This window comes from Pristiophorus japonicus, chromosome 31, assembly GCF_044704955.1.
Source record: "Pristiophorus japonicus isolate sPriJap1 chromosome 31, sPriJap1.hap1, whole genome shotgun sequence".
Lineage (NCBI taxonomy): Eukaryota > Metazoa > Chordata > Chondrichthyes > Pristiophoridae > Pristiophorus > Pristiophorus japonicus.
The window spans coordinates 11,196,117-11,217,258 of NC_092007.1; the positions used below are offsets into that span (position 1 = coordinate 11,196,117).

The 21,142-nt window shown below is 55.8% G+C and overlaps 1 protein-coding gene across 1 annotated transcript in view; it reads left to right on the forward strand.

Annotated features, from left to right (window-relative positions):
• LOC139240443 (upstream stimulatory factor 2-like) overlaps positions 1-21,142 on the forward strand; it is a 99,335-nt gene that overhangs the window by 23,796 nt on the left and 54,397 nt on the right. The window lies entirely within an intron of this gene.

Below are 21,142 nucleotides of genomic sequence, written 5' to 3' on the forward strand. Positions count from 1 at the left end.
TAAATACTGACACACTCCCGGGGACCCCCTGTAAATACTGACACACTCTCGGGGACCCCCTGTAAATACTGACACACTCCCGGGGACCCCCTGTAAATACTGACACACTCCCCGGGGACCCCCTGTAAATACTGACACACTCTCGGGGACCCCCCTGTAAATACTGACACACTCCCGGGTACCCCCCTGTAAATACTGACGCACTCTTGGGGACCCCCTGTAAATACTGACACACTCCCGGGGACCCCCTGTAAATACTGACACACTCCCGGGGACCCCCTGTAAATACTGACACACTCCCCGTGACCCCCTGCAAATACTGACACACTCCCGGGGACCCACTGTAAATACTGACACACTCCCGGGGACACCCTGTAAATACTGACACACTCCCCGTGACCCCCTGTAAATACTGACACACTCCCCGTGACCCCCTGTAAATACTGACACACTACCCGTGACCCACTGTAAATACTGACACACTCCCAGGGACCCCCTGTAAATACTGACACACTCCCGGCGACCCCTTGTAAATACCGAGTCACTCCCGGGGACCCCCTGTAAATACTGACACACTCCCGGGGACCCCCTCTAAATACTGACACACTCCCGGGGACCCCTTGTAAATACTGACACACTCCCGGGGACACCCTGTAAATACTGACACACTCCCGGGGACCCCCTGTAAATACTGACACACTCCCGGGGACCCCCTGTAAATACTGACACACTCCCGGGGACCCCCTGTAAATACGGACACACTCCCGGGGTCCCCCTGTAAATACTGACACACTCCCGGGGACCCCCTGTAAATACTGACACACTCCCGGGGACCCCCTGTAAATACTGACACAATCCCGGGGATCCCCTGTAAATACTGACACACTCCCTGTAACCCCCTGTAAATACTGACACACTCCCAGGGACCCCCTGTAAATACTGACATTCCCGGCGACGCCTTGTAAATACCGACTCACTCCCGGGGACCCCCTGTAAATACTGACACACTCTCGGGGACCCCCATGTAAATACTGACGCACTCTTGGGGACCAACTGTAAATACTGACACACTCCCGGGGTCCCCCATGTATATACTGACGCACTCTTGGGGACCAACTGTAAATACTGACACACTCGCGAGACCCCCTGCAAATACTGACACACTCCCGGAGACCTCCTGTACATACCGACACACTCCCTGGGACCCCCTGTAAATACCGACACACACTCCCGGGGACCCCATGTAAATACTGACACACTCCTGGGGACCCCCTGTAAATACAGACTCACTCACGGGGATCCCCTGTAAATGCTGACGCTCTCCCGGGGACCCCCTGTAAATACCGACGCACTCCCAGGGACCCCCTGTAAATACTGACACACTCCCGGCGACGCCTTGTAAATACCGACTCACTCCCGGGGACTCCCTGTAAATACTGACACACTCCCGGGGACCCCCCTGTAAATACTGATGCACTCTCGGGGACCCCCTGTAAATACTGACACACTCTCAGGGACCCCCTGTAAATACTGACACACTCCCGGGGACCCCGTGTAAATACTGACACACTCCCCTTGACCCCCTGTAAATACCGACACACTCCCGGGGACCTCCTGTAAATACTGACACACACTCACCGGGGACCCCCTGTAAATACTGACACACTCCCGGAGACCCCCTGTAAATACTGACACACTCCCGGGGACCCACTTTAAATACTGACACACTCCCGGCGACCCCGTGCAAATACCGACTCACTCCCGGGGACCCCCTGTAAATACTGACACACTCTCGGGGACACCTCTATAAATACTGACACACTCCCGGGACCCCCTGTAAATGCTGACACACTCTCGGTGACCCCCCTGTAAATACTGACACACTCCCGGTGACCCCCCTGTAAATACTGACACACTCCCCTTGACCCCCTGTAAATACCGACACACTCCCGGAGACCCCCTGCAAATACTGACACACACTCCCGGGGACCCCCTATAAATACTGACACACTCCTGGGGACCCCCCTGTAAATACTGACACAAACCCGGGGATCCCCTGTACATACTGACACACTCCCTGTAACCCCCTGTAAATACTGACACACTCCCAGGGACCCCCTGTAAATACTGACACTCCCTGCGACGCCTTGTAAATACCGACTCACTCCCGGGGACCCCCTGTAAATACTGACACACTCTCGGGGACCCCCCTGTAAATACTGACACACTCCCGGGGACCCCCATGTAAATACTGACGCACTCTTGGGGACCAACTGTAAATACTGACACACTCCCGAGACCCCCTGTAAATACTGACACACTCCCGGGGACCCCCTGTAAATACTGACACACTCCTGGGGACCCCCTGTAAATACTGACACACTCCCGGGACCGCCTGTAAATACTGACACACTCCCGGCGATCCCATGTAAATACTGACACACTCCCGGGGACCCCCTGTAAATACTGACACACTCCCAGGGAAACCCTGTAAATACTGGCATGCTCCCGGGGATCCCTTGTAAATACTGACACACACTCCCGGTGACCCCCTGTAAATACTGACACACTCCCGGGGACCCCCTGTAAATACTGACACACACTCCCCGGGGACCCCCTGTAAATACTGACACACTCCCGGGGACCCCCTGTAAATACTGACACACTCCCGGGGACCCCCTGTAAATACTGACACACTCCCCGTGACCCCCTGTAAATACAGACACACTCCCAGGGACCCCCTGTAAATACTGACACACTCCCGGCGACCCCTTGTAAATACTGGCACGCTCCCGGGGATCCCTTGTAAATACTGACACAAACTCCCGGGGACCCCCTGTAAATACGGACACACTCCCGAGGACCCCTTGTAAATACGGACACACTCCCGGGGACCCCCTGTAAATACTGACACCCTCCCGGGGACCCCCTGTAAATACTGACACAATCCCGGAGATCCCCTGTAAATACTGACACACTCCCTGTAACCCCCTGTAAATACTGACACACTCCCAGGGACCCCCTGTAAATACTGACACTCCCGGCGACGCCTTGTAAATACCGACTCACTCCCGGGGACCCCCTGTAAATACTGACACACTCTCGGGGACCCCCCTGTAAATACTGACACACTCCCGGGGATCCCCTGTAAATACTGACACACTCCCTGTAACCCCCTGTAAATACTGACACACTCCCAGGGACCCCCTGTAAATACTGACATTCCCGGCGACGCCTTGTAAATACCGACTCACTCCCGGGGACCCCCTGTAAATACTGACACACTCTCGGGGACCCCCATGTAAATACTGACGCACTCTTGGGGACCAACTGTAAATACTGACACACTCCCGGGGTCCCCCATGTATATACTGACGCACTCTTGGGGACCAACTGTAAATACTGACACACTCGCGAGACCCCCTGCAAATACTGACACACTCCCGGAGACGTCCTGTACATACCGACACACTCCCTGGGACCCCCTGTAAATACCGACACACACTCCCGGGGACCCCATGTAAATACTGACACACTCCTGGGGACCCCCTGTAAATACAGACTCACTCACGGGGATCCCCTGTAAATGCTGACGCTCTCCCGGGGACCCCCTGTAAATACCGACGCACTCCCAGGGACCCCCTGTAAATACTGACACACTCCCGGCGACGCCTTGTAAATACCGACTCACTCCCGGGGACTCCCTGTAAATACTGACACACTCCCGGGGACCCCCCTGTAAATACTGATGCACTCTCGGGGACCCCCTGTAAATACTGACACACTCTCAGGGACCCCCTGTAAATACTGACACACTCCCGGGGACCCCGTGTAAATACTGACACACTCCCCTTGACCCCCTGTAAATACCGACACACTCCCGGGGACCTCCTGTAAATACTGACACACACTCACCGGGGACCCCCTGTAAATACTGACACACTCCCGGAGACCCCCTGTAAATACTGACACACTCCCGGGGACCCACTTTAAATACTGACACACTCCCGGCGACCCCGTGCAAATACCGACTCACTCCCGGGGACCCCCTGTAAATACTGACACACACCCGGGGACCCCCTGTAAATACTGACACACTCCCCGTGACCCCCTGTAAATACAGACACACTCCCAGGGACCCCCTGTAAATACTGACACACTCCCGGCGACCCCTTGTAAATACTGGCACGCTCCCGGGGATCCCTTGTAAATACTGACACAAACTCCCGGGGACCCCCTGTAAATACGGACACACTCCCGAGGACCCCTTGTAAATACGGACACACTCCCGGGGACCCCCTGTAAATACTGACACCCTCCCGGGGACCCCCTGTAAATACTGACACAATCCCGGAGATCCCCTGTAAATACTGACACACTCCCTGTAACCCCCTGTAAATACTGACACACTCCCAGGGACCCCCTGTAAATACTGACACTCCCGGCGACGCCTTGTAAATACCGACTCACTCCCGGGGACCCCCTGTAAATACTGACACACTCTCGGGGACCCCCCTGTAAATACTGACACACTCCCGGGGACCCCCTGTAAATACTGACACACTCCCCGTGACCCCCTGTAAATACAGACACACTCCCAGGGACCCCCTGTAAATACTGACACACTCCCGGCGACCCCTTGTAAATACTGGCACGCTCCCGGGGATCCCTTGTAAATACTGACACAAACTCCCGGGGACCCCCTGTAAATACGGACACACTCCCGAGGACCCCTTGTAAATACGGACACACTCCCGGGGACCCCCTGTAAATACTGACACCCTCCCGGGGACCCCCTGTAAATACTGACACAATCCCGGAGATCCCCTGTAAATACTGACACACTCCCTGTAACCCCCTGTAAATACTGACACACTCCCAGGGACCCCCTGTAAATACTGACACTCCCGGCGACGCCTTGTAAATACCGACTCACTCCCGGGGACCCCCTGTAAATACTGACACACTCTCGGGGACCCCCCTGTAAATACTGACACACTCCCGGGGATCCCCTGTAAATACTGACACACTCCCTGTAACCCCCTGTAAATACTGACACACTCCCAGGGACCCCCTGTAAATACTGACATTCCCGGCGACGCCTTGTAAATACCGACTCACTCCCGGGGACCCCCTGTAAATACTGACACACTCTCGGGGACCCCCATGTAAATACTGACGCACTCTTGGGGACCAACTGTAAATACTGACACACTCCCGGGGTCCCCCATGTATATACTGACGCACTCTTGGGGACCAACTGTAAATACTGACACACTCGCGAGACCCCCTGCAAATACTGACACACTCCCGGAGACCTCCTGTACATACCGACACACTCCCTGGGACCCCCTGTAAATACCGACACACACTCCCGGGGACCCCATGTAAATACTGACACACTCCTGGGGACCCCCTGTAAATACAGACTCACTCACGGGGATCCCCTGTAAATGCTGACGCTCTCCCGGGGACCCCCTGTAAATACCGACGCACTCCCAGGGACCCCCTGTAAATACTGACACACTCCCGGCGACGCCTTGTAAATACCGACTCACTCCCGGGGACTCCCTGTAAATACTGACACACTCCCGGGGACCCCCCTGTAAATACTGATGCACTCTCGGGGACCCCCTGTAAATACTGACACACTCTCAGGGACCCCCTGTAAATACTGACACACTCCCGGGGACCCCGTGTAAATACTGACACACTCCCCTTGACCCCCTGTAAATACCGACACACTCCCGGGGACCTCCTGTAAATACTGACACACACTCACCGGGGACCCCCTGTAAATACTGACACACTCCCGGAGACCCCCTGTAAATACTGACACACTCCCGGGGACCCACTTTAAATACTGACACACTCCCGGGGACCCCCATGTAAATACTGACGCACTCTTGGTGACCAACTGTAAATACTGACACACTCCCGAGACCCCCTGTAAATACTGACACACTCCCGGGGACCCCCTGTAAATACTGACACACTCCCGGAGACCTCCTGTACATACTGACACACTCCCGGGGACCCGCTGCAAATACCGACACACTCCTGGAGACCCCCTGTAAATACTGACACACACTCCCGGGGACCCCCTGTAAATACTGACACACTCCTGGGGACCCCGTGTAAATACTGATTCACTCCCCGGGGACCCCCTTTAAATACAGACACACTCCCGGGGACCTCCTGTAAATACTAACACACACTCACCGGGGATCCCCTGTAAATACTGACACACTCCCGGGGACCCCCTGTAAATACTGACACACTCCCGGGGACCCACTTTAAATACTGACACACTCCCGGCGACCCCTTGCAAATACCGACTCACTCCCGGGGACCCCCTGTAAATACTGACACACTCTCGGGGACCCCTCTATAAATACTGACGCACTCCCGGGGACCCCCCTGTAAATACTGACACACTCCCGGGACCCCCTGTAAATGCTGACACACTCTCGGTGACCCCCCTGTAAATAATGACACACTCCCGGTGACCCCCCTGTAAATACTGACACACTCCCCTTGACCCCCTGTAAATACCGACACACTCCCGGAGACCCCCTGCAAATACTGACACACACTCCCGGGGACCCCCTGTAAATACTGACACACTCCTGGGGACCCCCCTGTAAATACTGACACACTCCCGGGACCTCCTGTAAATACTGACACACTGCCGGGGACACCCTGTAAATACTGACACACTCCCGGGGACCCCCTGTACATACCGACACACTCCCGGGGACCCCCTGTAAATACCGACACACTCCCGGGGACCCCCTGTAAATACTGACACACTCCCGGGGACCCTTTGTAAATACTGACACACTCCCGGGGACCCCCTGTAAATACAGACACACTCCCGGGGACCCCCTGTAAATGCTGACGCACTCCCAGGGACCCCCTGTAAATACCGACACACTCCCAGGGACCCCCTGTAAATACCGACACACTCCCAGGGACCCCCTGTAAATACCGACACACTCCCAGCGACCTCCTGTACATAACGACACACTCCCGGGGACCCCCTGTAAATACCGACACACTCCCGGCGACCCCCTGTAAATACTGACGCACACTCCCGGGGACCCCCTGTAAATACTGACACACACTCCCGGGGACCCCCTGTAAATACTGACACAAACCCGGGGATCCCCTGTACATACTGACACACTCCCTGTAACCCCCTGTAAATACTGACACACTCCCAGGGACCCCCTGTAAATACTGACACTCCCGGCGACGCCTTGTAAATACCGACTCACTCCCGGGGACCCCCTGTAAATACTGACAGACTCTCGGGGACCCCCCTGTAAATACTGACACACTCCCGGGGACCCCCATGTAAATACTGACGCACTCTGGGGGACCAACTGTAAATACCGACACACCCTTGGGGACCCCCTGTAAATACTGACACACTCCCGGCAATCCCATGTAAATACTGACACACTCCCCGTGACCCCCTGTAAATATTGACACACTCCTGGGGACCCCCTGTAAATACTGACACACTCCCGGGGACCCCCTGTAAATACTGACACACTCCCGGCGACCCCTTGTAAATACTGGCATGCTCCCGGGGATCCCTTGTAAATACTGACACACACTCCCGGTGACCCCCTGTAAATACTGACACACTCCTGGGGACCCCCTGTAAATACCGACACACACTCCCCGGGGACCCCCTGTAAATACTGACACACTCCCCGGGGACCCCCTGTAAATACTGACACAATCCCGGGGATCCCCTGTAAATACTGACACACTCCCTGTAACCCCCTGTAAATACTGACACACTCCCAGGGACCCCCTGTAAATACTATCCCTCCCGGCGACGCCTTGTAAATACCGACTCACTCCCGGGGACCCCCTGTAAATACTGACAGACTCTCGGGGACCCCCCTGTAAATACAGACACACTCCCGGGGACCCCCATGTAAATACTGACGCACTCTTGGTGACCAACTGTAAATACTGACACACTCCCGAGACCCCCTGTAAATACTGACACACTCCCGGGGACCCCCTGTAAATACTGACACACTCCCGGAGACCTCCTGTACATACTGACACACTCCCGGGGACCCGCTGCAAATACCGACACACTCCCGGGGACCCCCTGTACACACTGACACACTCCCGGGGACCCCCTGCAAATACTGACACACTCCCGGGACCGCCTGTAAATACTGACACACTCTCGGGGACCCCCTGTAAATACTGACACACTCCCGGCGACCCCCTGTAAATACTGACACACTCCCGGGGACCCCCTGTAAATATTGACACACTCCCGGGGACCCCCTGTAAATACTGACACACTCCCGGCGACCCCTTGTAAATACTGGCATGCTCCCGGGGATCCCTTGTAAATACTGACACACACTCCCGGGGACCCCCTGTAAATACTGACACACTCCCGGGGACCCCCTGTAAATACTGACACACTCCCGGCGACCCCTTGTAAATACTGGCATGCTCCCGGGGATCCCTTGTAAATACAGACACACACTCCCGGCGACCCCTTGTAAATACCGACTCACTCCCAGGGACCCACTGTAAATACTGACACACTCTCGGGGACCCCCCTGTAAATACTGACACACTTCCGAGGACCCCCCTGTAAATACTGACGCACTCTTGGGGACCCCCTGTAAGTACTGACACACTCCCGGGGACCCCCTGTAAATACTGACACACTCTCGGGGACCCGCTGTAAATACTGACACACTCCCGGGGACCCCCTGTAAATACTGACACACTCCCCGGGGACCCCCTGTAAATACTGACACACTCTTGGGGACCCCCTGTAAATACTGACACACTCCCCTTGACCCCCTGTAAATACTGACACACTCCCCGTGACCCCCTGTAAATACCGACACACTCCCGGAGACCCCCTGCAAATACTGACACACCCTCCCGGGGACCCCCTGTAAATACTGACACACTCCTGGGGACCCCCTGTAAAGACCGACACACTCCCGGGGACCCCCTGTAAATACTGACACACTCCCGGGGACCCTTTGTAAATACTGACACACTCCCGGGGACCCCTTGTAAATACTGGCATGCTCCCGGGGATCCCTTGTAAATACTGACACACACTCCCGGAGACCCCCTGCAAATACTGACACACCCTCTCGGGGACCCCCTGTAAATACTGACACACTCCCGGCGACCCCCTGTAAATACTGACACACTCCCGGGGACCCCCTGTAAATATTGACACACTCCCGGGGACCCCCTGTAAATACTGACACACTCCCGGCGACCCCTTGTAAATACTGGCAAGCTCCCGGGGATCCCTTGTAAATACTGACACACACTCCCGGGGACCCCCTGTAAATACTGACACACTCCCGAGACCCCCTGTAAATACTGACACACTCCCGGCGACCCCTTGTAAATACTGGCATGCTCCCGGGGATCCCTTGTAAATACTGACACACACTCCCGGTGACCCCCTGTAAATACTGACACACTCCTGGGGACCCCCTGTAAATACCGACACACACTCCCCGGGGACCCCCTGTAAATACTGACACACTCCCCGGGGACCCCCTGTAAATACTGACACAATCCCGGGGATCCCCTGTAAATACTGACACACTCCCAGGGACCCCCTGTAAATACTATCCCTCCCGGCGACGCCTTGTAAATACCGACTCACTCCCGGGGACCCCCTGTAAATACTGACAGACTCTCGGGGACCCCCCTGTAAATACAGACACACTCCCGGGGACCCCCATGTAAATACTGACGCACTCTTGGTGACCAACTGTAAATACTGACACACTCCCGAGACCCCCTGTAAATACTGACACACTCCCGGGGACCCCCTGTAAATACTGACACACTCCCGGAGACCTCCTGTACATACTGACACACTCCCGGGGACCCGCTGCAAATACCGACACACTCCCGGGGACCCCCTGTACACACTGACACACTCCCGGGGACCCCCTGCAAATACTGACACACTCCCGGGACCGCCTGTAAATACTGACACACTCTCGGGGACCCCCTGTAAATACTGACACACTCCCGGCGACCCCCTGTAAATACTGACACACTCCCGGGGACCCCCTGTAAATATTGACACACTCCCGGGGACCCCCTGTAAATACTGACACACTCCCGGCGACCCCTTGTAAATACTGGCATGCTCCCGGGGATCCCTTGTAAATACTGACACACACTCCCGGGGACCCCCTGTAAATACTGACACACTCCCGGGGACCCCCTGTAAATACTGACACACTCCCGGCGACCCCTTGTAAATACTGGCATGCTCCCGGGGATCCCTTGTAAATACAGACACACACTCCCGGCGACCCCTTGTAAATACCGACTCACTCCCAGGGACCCACTGTAAATACTGACACACTCTCGGGGACCCCCCTGTAAATACTGACACACTTCCGAGGACCCCCCTGTAAATACTGACGCACTCTTGGGGACCCCCTGTAAGTACTGACACACTCCCGGGGACCCCCTGTAAATACTGACACACTCTCGGGGACCCGCTGTAAATACTGACACACTCCCGGGGACCCCCTGTAAATACTGACACACTCCCCGGGGACCCCCTGTAAATACTGACACACTCTTGGGGACCCCCTGTAAATACTGACACACTCCCCTTGACCCCCTGTAAATACTGACACACTCCCGGGACCGCCTGTAAATACTGACACACCCTCCCGGGGACCCCCTGTAAATACTGACACACCCTTGGGGTCCTCCTGTAAATACTGACACACTCCCGGCAATCCCCTGTAAATACTGACACACTCCCGGGGACCCCCTGTAAATACTGACACACTCCCAGGGAAACCCTGTAAATACTGACCCACTCCCCGTGACCCCCTGTAAATATTGACACACTCCCGGGGACCCCCTGTAAATACTGACACACACTCCCCGGGGACCCCCTGTAAATACTGACACACTCCCGGGGACCCCCTGTAAATACTGACACACTCCCGGGGACCCCCTGTAAATACTGACACACACTCCCGGTGACCCCCTGTAAATACTGACACACTCCGGGAACCCCCTGTAAATACTGACACACTCCCGGGGACCCCCTGTAAATACTGACACACTCCCCGTGACCCGCTGTAAATACTGACACACTCCCAGGGACCCCCTGTAAATACTGACACACTCCCGGCAACCCCTTGTAAATACTGGCACGCTCCCGGGGATCCCTTGTAAATACTGACACACACTCCCGGGGACCCCCTGTAAATACGGACACACTCCCGGGGACCCCTTGTAAATACGGACACACTCCCGGGGACCCCCTGTAAATACTGACACCCTCCCGGGGACCCCCTGTAAATACTGACACAATCCCAGGGACCCCCTGTAAATACTGACACACTCCCGGCCACCCCTTGTAAATACTGGCACGCTCCCGGGGATCCCTTGTAAATACTGACACACACTCCCGGCGACCCCCTGTAAATACCGACTCACTCCCAGGGACCCACTGTAAATACTGACACACTCTCGGGGACCCCCCTGTAAATACTGACACACTTCCGAGGACCCCCCTGTAAATACTGACGCACTCTTGGGGACCCCCTGTAAGTACTGACACACTCCCGGGGACCCCCTGTAAATACTGACACGCTCCCCGGGGACCCCCTGTAAATACTGACACACTCTTGGGGACCCCCTGTAAATACTGACACACTCCCCTTGACCCCCTGTAAATACTGACACACTCCCCGTGACCCCCTGTAAATACCGACACACTCCCGGAGACCCCCTGCAAATACTGACACACCCTCCCGGGGACCCCCTGTAAATACTGACACACTCCTGGGGACCCCCTGTAAAGACCGACACACTCCCGGGGACCCCCTGTAAATACTGACACACTCCCGGGGACCCTTTGTAAATACTGACACACTCCCGGGGACCCCCTGTAAATACAGACACACTCCCGGGGACCCCCTGTAAATGCTGACGCACTCCCAGGGACCCCCTGTAAATACCGACACACTCCCGGGGACCCCCTGTAAATACTGACACACACTCCCTGTAACCCCCTGTAAATACTGACACACTCCCAGGGACCCCCTGTAAATACTGACACTCCCGGCGACGCATTGTAAATACCGACTCACTCCCGGGGACCCGCTGTAAATACTGACACACTCTCGGGGACCCCCCTGTAAATACTGACACACTCCCGGGGACCCCCATGTAAATACTGACGCACTCTTGGGGACCAACTGTAAATACTGACACACTCCCGAGACCCCCTGTAAATACTGACACACTCCCGGCGACCCCTTGTAAATACTGGCATGCTCCCGGGGATCCCTTGTAAATACTGACACACACTCCCGGTGACCCCCTGTAAATACTGACACACTCCCGGGGACCCCCTGTAAATACTGACGCACTCTTGGGGACCCCCTGTAAATACTGACACACACTCCCCGGGGACCCCCTGTAAATACTGACACACTCCCGGGGACCCCCTGTAAATACTGACACACTCCCGGGGACCCCCTGTAAATACTGACACACTCCCCGTGACCCCCTGTAAATACAGACACACTCCGGGGACCCCCTGTAAATACTGACACACTCCCGGGGACCCCCTGTAAATACTGACACACTCCCCGTGACCCCCTGTAAATACAGACACACTCCCAGGGACCCCCTGTAAATACTGACACCCTCCCGGGGACCCCCTGTAAATACTGACACAATCCCAGGGACCCCCTGTAAATACTGACACACTCCCGGCAACCCCTTGTAAATACTGGCACGCTCCCGGGGATCCCTTGTAAATACTGACACACACTCCCGGGGACCCCCTGTAAATACGGACACACTCCCGGGGACCCCTTGTAAATACGGACACACTCCCGGGGACCCCTTGTAAATACGGACACACTCCCGGGGACCCCCTGTAAATACTGACACCCTCCCGGGGACCCCCTGTAAATACTGACACAATCCCGGGGATCCCCTGTAAATACTGACACACTCCCTGTAACCCCCTGTAAATACTGACACACTCCCAGGGACCCCCTGTAAATACTGACACACTCCCGGCAACCCCTTGTAAATACTGGCACGCTCCCGGGGATCCCTTGTAAATACTGACACACACTCCCGGGGACCCCCTGTAAATACTGACACTCCCGGCGACGCCTTGTAAATACCGACTCACTCCCGGGGACCCCCTGTAAATACTGACACACTCTCGGGGACCCCCCTGTAAATACTGACACACTCCCGGGGACCCCCATGTAAATACTGACGCACTCTTGGTGACCAACTGTAAATACTGACACACTCCCGAGACCCCCTGTAAATACTGACACACTCCCGGGGACCCCCTGTAAATACTGACACACTCCCGGAGACCTCCTGTACATACTGACACACTCCCGGGGACCCGCTGTAAATACCGACACACTCCTGGAGACCTCCTGTAAATACTGACACACACTCCCGGGGACTCCCTGTAAATACTGACACACTCCCGGGGACCCCCTGTAAATAATAACATACTCCCGGGGACCCCCTGTAAATACTGCGCACTCTTGGGGACCCCTTGTAAATACTGACACACACTCCCCGGGGACCTCCTGTAAATACTGACACACACTCCCCGGGGACCCCCTGAAAATACTGACACACTCCCGGAGACCCCCTGTAAATACTGACACACTCCCGGAGACCTCCTGAAAATACCGACATACTCCCGGAGACCCCCTGTAAATACTGACACACACTCCCGGGGACCCACTGTAAATACTGGCACACACTCCCGGGGACCCCCTGTAAATACTGACACACTCCTGGGGACCCCCCTGTAAATACGGACACACTCCCGGGACCCCCTGTAAATGCTGACACACACTCGGTGACCCCCCTGTAAATACTGACACACTCCCGGGGACCCCCCTGTAAATACCGACACACTCCCGGGGACCGCCTGTAAATACCGACACACTCCCGGGGACCCTTTGTAAATACTGACACACTCCCGGGGACCCCCTGTAAATACAGACACACTCCCGGGGACCCCCTGTAAATGCTGACGCACTCCCAGGGACCCCCTGTAAATACCGACACACTGCCAGGGACCCCCTGTAAATACCGACACACTCCGGGGGACCCCCTGTAAATACTGACACACTCCCAGCGACCTCCTGTACATAACGACACACTCCCGGGGACCCCCTGTAAATACCGACACACTCCCGGCGATCCCCTGTAAATACTGACACACACTCCCGGGGACCCCCTGTAAATACTGACACACACTCCCGGGGACCCCCTGTAAATACTGACACAAACCCGGGGATCCCCTGTACATACTGACACACTCCCTGTAACCCCCTGTAAATACTGACACACTCCCAGGGACCCCCTGTAAATACTGACACTCCCGGCGACGCCTTGTAAATACCGACTCACTCCTGGGGACCCCCTGTAAATACTGACACACTCTCGGGGACCCCCCTGTAAATACTGACACACTCCCGGGGACCCCCATGTAAATACTGACGCACTCTTGGGGACCAACTGTAAATACTGACTCACTCCCGAGACCCCCTGTAAATACTGACACACTCCCGGGGACCCCCTGTAAATACTGACACACTCCTGGGGACCCCCTGTAAATACTGACACACTCCCGGGACCGCCTGTAAATACTGACACACCCTTGGGGTCCTCCTGTAAATACTGACACACTCCCGGCAATCCCCTGTAAATACTGACACACTCCCGGGGACCCCCTGTAAATACTGACACACTCCCAGGGAAACCCTGTAAATACTGACCCACTCCCCGTGACCCCCTGTAAATATTGACACACTCCCGGGGACCCCCTGTAAATACTGACACACTCCCGGGGACCCCCTGTAAATACTGACACACTCCCGGCGACCCCTTGTAAATACTGGCATGCTCCCGGGGATCCCTTGTAAATACTGACACACACTCCCGGTGACCCCCTGTAAATACTGACACACTCCCGGGGACCCCCTGTAAATACTGACGCACTCTTGGGGACCCCCTGTAAATACTGACACACTCCCGGGGACCCCCTGTAAATACTGACACACTCCCGGGGACCCCCTGTAAATACTGACACACTCCCGGGGACCCCCTGTAAATACTGACGCACTCCCCGTGACCCCCTGTAAATACAGACACACTCCCAGGGACCCTTTGTAAATACTGACACACTCCGGCAACCCCTTGTAAATACTGGCACGCTCCCGGGGATCCCTTGTAAATACTGACACACACTCCCGGGGACCCCTTGTAAATACGGACACACTCCCGGAGACCCCCTGTAAATACTGACACCCTCCCGGGGACCCCCTGTAAATACTGACACAATCCCGGGGATCCCCTGTAAATACTGACACACTCCCTGTAAGCCCCTGTAAATACTGACACACTCCCAGGGACCCCCTGTAAATACTGACACTCCCGGCGACGCCTTGTAAATACCGACTCACTCCCGGGGAGCCCCTGTAAATACTGACACACTCTCGGGGACCCCCCTGTAAATACTGACACACTCCCGGGGACCCCCATGTAAATACTGACACACTCCCGGGGACCCCCATGTAAATACTGACGCACTCTTGGTGACCAACTGTGAATACTGACACACTCCCGAGACCCCCTGTAAATACTGACACACTCCCGGGGACCCCCTGTAAATACTGACACACTCCCGGAGACCTCCTGTACATACTGACACACTCCCCGGGGACCCGCTGTAAATACCGACACACTCCTGGAGACCCCCTGTAAATACTGACACACACTCCCGGGGACTCCCTGTAAATATTGACACACTCCTGGGGAACCCCCTGTAAATACTGACACACTCCCGGAACCCCCTGTAAATACTGACACACTCCCGGGACCCCCTGTAAATACTGACACACTCCCGGGGACCCCCTGTACATACTGACACACTCCCGGGGACCCCCTGCAAATACTGACACACTCCCGGGACCGCCTGTAAATACTGACACACTCTCGGGGACCCCCTGTAAATACTGACACACTCCCGGCGACCCCCTGTAAATACTGACACACTCCCGGGGACCCCCTGTAAATACTGACACACTCCCGGCGACCCCTTGTAAATACTGGCATGCTCCCGGGGATCCCTTATAAATACTGACACACACTCCCGGGGACCCCCTGTAAATACTGACACACTCCCGGGGACCCCCTGTAAATAATGACATACTCCCGGGGACCCCCTGTAAATACTGACGCACTCTTGGGGACCCCCTGTAAATACTGACACACTCCCGGGGACCTCCTGTAAATACTCACACACACTCCCCGGGGACCCCCTGTAAATACTGACACACTCCCGGTGACCCCCTGTAAATACTGACACACTCCCGGAGACCTCCTGTAAATACCGACACACTCCCGGTGACCCCCTGTAAATACTGACACACACTCCCGGGGACCCCCTGTAAATACTGACACACACTCCCGGGGACCCTCTGTAAATACTGACACACTCCTGGGGACCCCCCGGTAAATACGGACAACACTCCCAGGACCCCCTGTAAATACTGACACACTCCCCGTGACCCCCTATAAATACTGACACACTCCCGGGGACCCCCTGTAAATACTGACACACTCCCGGGGACCCCCTGTAAATACTGACACACTCCCGGGGACCCCCTGTAAATACTGACACACTCCCAGGGACACCCTGTAAATACTGACACACTCTCCGTGACCCCCTGGAAAGACTGACACACTTTCGGGGACCCCCCTGGAAATATTGACCACTCCCCGGGACCCCCTGTAAATACTGACACACTCCCGGGGACCCCCTGTAAATACTGACGCACTCTTAGGGACCCCCTGTAAATACTGACACACGCCCGGGGATCCCCTGTAAATACTGACACACACTCCCCGGGGACCCTCTGTAAATACTGACACACTCCCGGGGACCCCCTGTAAATACTGACACACTCCCGGAGACCTCCTGTACATACTGACACACTCCCCGGGGACCCGCTGTAAATACCGACACACTCCTGGAGACCCCCTGTAAATACTGACACACACTCCCGGGGACTCCCTGTAAATATTGACACACTCCTGGGGAACCCCCTGTAAATACTGACACACTCCCGGAACCCCCTGTAAATACTGACACACTCCCGGGACCCCCTGTAAATACTGACACACTCCCGGGGACCCCCTGTACATACTGACACACTCCCGGGGACCCCCTGCAAATACTGACACACTCCCGGGACCGCCTGTAAATACTGACACACTCTCGGGGACCCCCTGTAAATACTGACACACTCCCCGGGGACCCGCTGTAAATACCGACACACTCCTGGAGACCCCCTGTAAATACTGACACACACTCCCGGGGACTCCCTGCAAATATTGACACACTCCTGGGGAACCCCCTGTAAATACTGACACACTCCCGGAACCCCCTGTAAATACTGACACACTCCCGGGACCCCCTGTAAATACTGACACACTCCCGGGGACCCCCTGTACATACTGACACACTCCCGGGGACCCCCTGCAAATACTGACACACTCCCGGGACCGCCTGTAAATACTGACACACTCTCGGGGACCCCCTGTAAATACTGACACACTCCCGGCGACCCCCTGTAAATACTGACACACTCCCGGGGACCCCCTGTAAATACTGACACACTCCCGGCGACCCCTTGTAAATACTGGCATGCTCCCGGGGATCCCTTATAAATACTGACACACACTCCCGGGGACCCCCTGTAAATACTGACACACTCCCGGGGACCCCCTGTAAATAATGACATACTCCCGGGGACCCCCTGTAAATACTGACGCACTCTTGGGGACCCCCTGTAAATACTGACACACTCCCGGGGACCTCCTGTAAATACTCACACACACTCCCCGGGGACCCCCTGTAAATACTGACACACTCCCGGTGACCCCCTGTAAATACTGACACACTCCCGGAGACCTCCTGTAAATACCGACACACTCCCGGTGACCCCCTGTAAATACTGACACACACTCCCGGGGACCCCCTGTAAATACTGACACACACTCCCGGGGACCCTCTGTAAATACTGACACACTCCTGGGGACCCCCCGGTAAATACGGACAACACTCCCAGGACCCCCTGTAAATACTGACACACTCCCCGTGACCCCCTATAAATACTGACACACTCCCGGGGACCCCCTGTAAATACTGACACACTCCCGGGGACCCCCTGTAAATACTGACACACTCCCGGGGACCCCCTGTAAATACTGACACACTCCCAGGGACACCCTGTAAATACTGACACACTCTCCGTGACCCCCTGGAAAGACTGACACACTTTCGGGGACCCCCCTGGAAATATTGACCACTCCCCGGGACCCCCTGTAAATACTGACACACTCCCGGGGACCCCCTGTAAATACTGACGCACTCTTAGGGACCCCCTGTAAATACTGACACACGCCCGGGGATCCCCTGTAAATACTGACACACACTCCCCGGGGACCCTCTGTAAATACTGACACACTCCCGGTAAACCCCTGTAAATACTGACACATTCCTGGGGACCCCCTGGAAATACTAACACACTCCCCGGGGAGCCCCTGTAAATACTGACACTCCCGGGGACCCCCTGTAAATACTGACACACTCCCAGGGACACCCTGTAAATACTGACACACTCCCGGGGATGCCCTGCAAATACTGACACACTCCCGGGGACGTCCTGTAAATACTGACACACTCCCGGAGACCCCCTGTAAATACTGACACACTCCCGGGGACCCCCTGTAAATACTGACACACTCTCGGGGACCCCCTGTAAATACTGACACACTCTCGGGGACCCCCTGTAAATACTGACACACTCCCGGGGACCCCCTGTAAATACTGACACATTCCCCGGGGACCCCCTGTAAATACTGACACACTCCCCAGGGACCCCCTGTAAATACTGACACACACTCCCCGGGGACCCCCTGTAAATACTGACACACTCCCGGGGACCTCCTGTAAATACTGACGCACACTCCCCGGGGACCCCCTGTAAATACTTACACACTCCCGGGGACCCCCTGTAAATACTGACGCACTCTTGGGGACCCCCTGTAAATACTGACACACTCCCGGGGATCCCCTGTAAATACTGACACACACTCCAGGGGACCCCCTGTAAATACTGACACAATCCCGGGGATCCCCTGTAAATACTGACACACTCCCTGTAACCCCCTATAAATACTGACACACTCCCAGGGACCCCCTGTAAATACTGACACTCCCGGCGACGCCTTGTAAATACCGACTCACTCCCGGGGACCCCCTGTAAATACTGACACACTCTCGGGGACCCCCCTGTAAATACTGACACACTCCCGGGGACCCCCATGTAAATACTGACGCACTCTTGGTGACCAACTGTAAATACTGACACACTCCCGAGACCCCCTGTAAATACTGACACACTCCCGGGGACCCCCTGTAAATACTGACACACTCCCGGAGACCTCCTGTACATACTGACACACTCCCGGGGACCCGCTGTAAATACCGACACACTCCTGGAGACCTCCTGTAAATACTGACACACGCTCCCGGGGACTCCCTGTAAATACTGACACACTCCCGGGGACCCCCTGTAAATACTGACACACTCCCAGGGAAACCCTGTAAATACTGACACACTCCCCGTGACCCCTTGTAAATATTGACACACTCCTGGGGACCCCCTGTAAAAACTGACACACTCCCGGGGACCCCCTGTAAATACTGACACACTCCCGGCGACCCCTTGTAAATACTGGCATGCTCCCTGGGATCCCTTGTAAATACTGACACACACTCCCGGGGACCCCCTGTAAATACTGACACACTCCCGGGGACCCCCTGTAAATAATAACATACTCCCGGGGACCCCCTGTAAATACTGCGCACTCTTGGGGACCCCTTGTAAATACTGACACACACTCCCCGGGGACCTCCTGTAAATACTGACACACACTCCCCGGGGACCCCCTGAAAATACTGACACACTCCCGGAGACCCCCTGTAAATACTGACACACTCCCGGAGACCTCCTGTAAATACCGACATACTCCCGGAGACCCCCTGTAAATACTGACACACACTCCCGGGGACCCACTGTAAATACTGGCACACACTCCCGGGGACCCCCTGTAAATACTGACACACTCCTGGGGACCCCCCTGTAAATACGGACACACTCCCGGGACCCCCTGTAAATGCTGACACACTCTCGGTGACCCCCCTGTAAATACTGACACACTCCCGGGGACCCCCCTGTAAATACCGACACACTCCCGGGGACCGCCTGTAAATACCGACACACTCCCGGGGACCCCCTGTAAATACTGACACACTCTCGGGGACCCCTGTAAATACTGACACACTCCCGGGGACCCTTTGTAAATACTGACACACTCCCGGGGACCCCCTGTAAATACAGACACACTCCCGGGGACCCCCTGTAAATGCTGACGCACTCCCAGGGACCCCCTGTAAATACCGACACACTGCCAGGGACCCCCTGTAAATACTGACACACACTCCCGGGGACCCCCTGTAAATACTGACACACACTCCCGGGGACCCCCTGTAAATACTGACACAAACCCGGGGATCCCCTGTACATACTGACACACTCCCTGTAACCCCCTGTAAATACTGACACACTCCCAGGGACCCCCTGTAAATACTGACACTCCCGGCGACGCCTTGTAAATACCGACTCACTCCTGGGGACCCCCTGTAAATACTGACACACTCTCGGGGACCCCCCTGTAAATACTGACACACTCCCGGGGACCCCCATGTAAATACTGACGCACTCTTGGGGACCAACTGTAAATACTGACTCACTCCCGAGACCCCCTGTAAATACTGACACACTCCCGGGGACCCCCTGTAAATACTGACACACTCCTGGGGACCCCCTGTAAATACTGACACACTCCCGGGACCGCCTGTAAATACTGACACACCCTTGGGGTCCTCCTGTAAATACTGACACACTCCCGGCAATCCCCTGTAAATACTGACACACTCCCG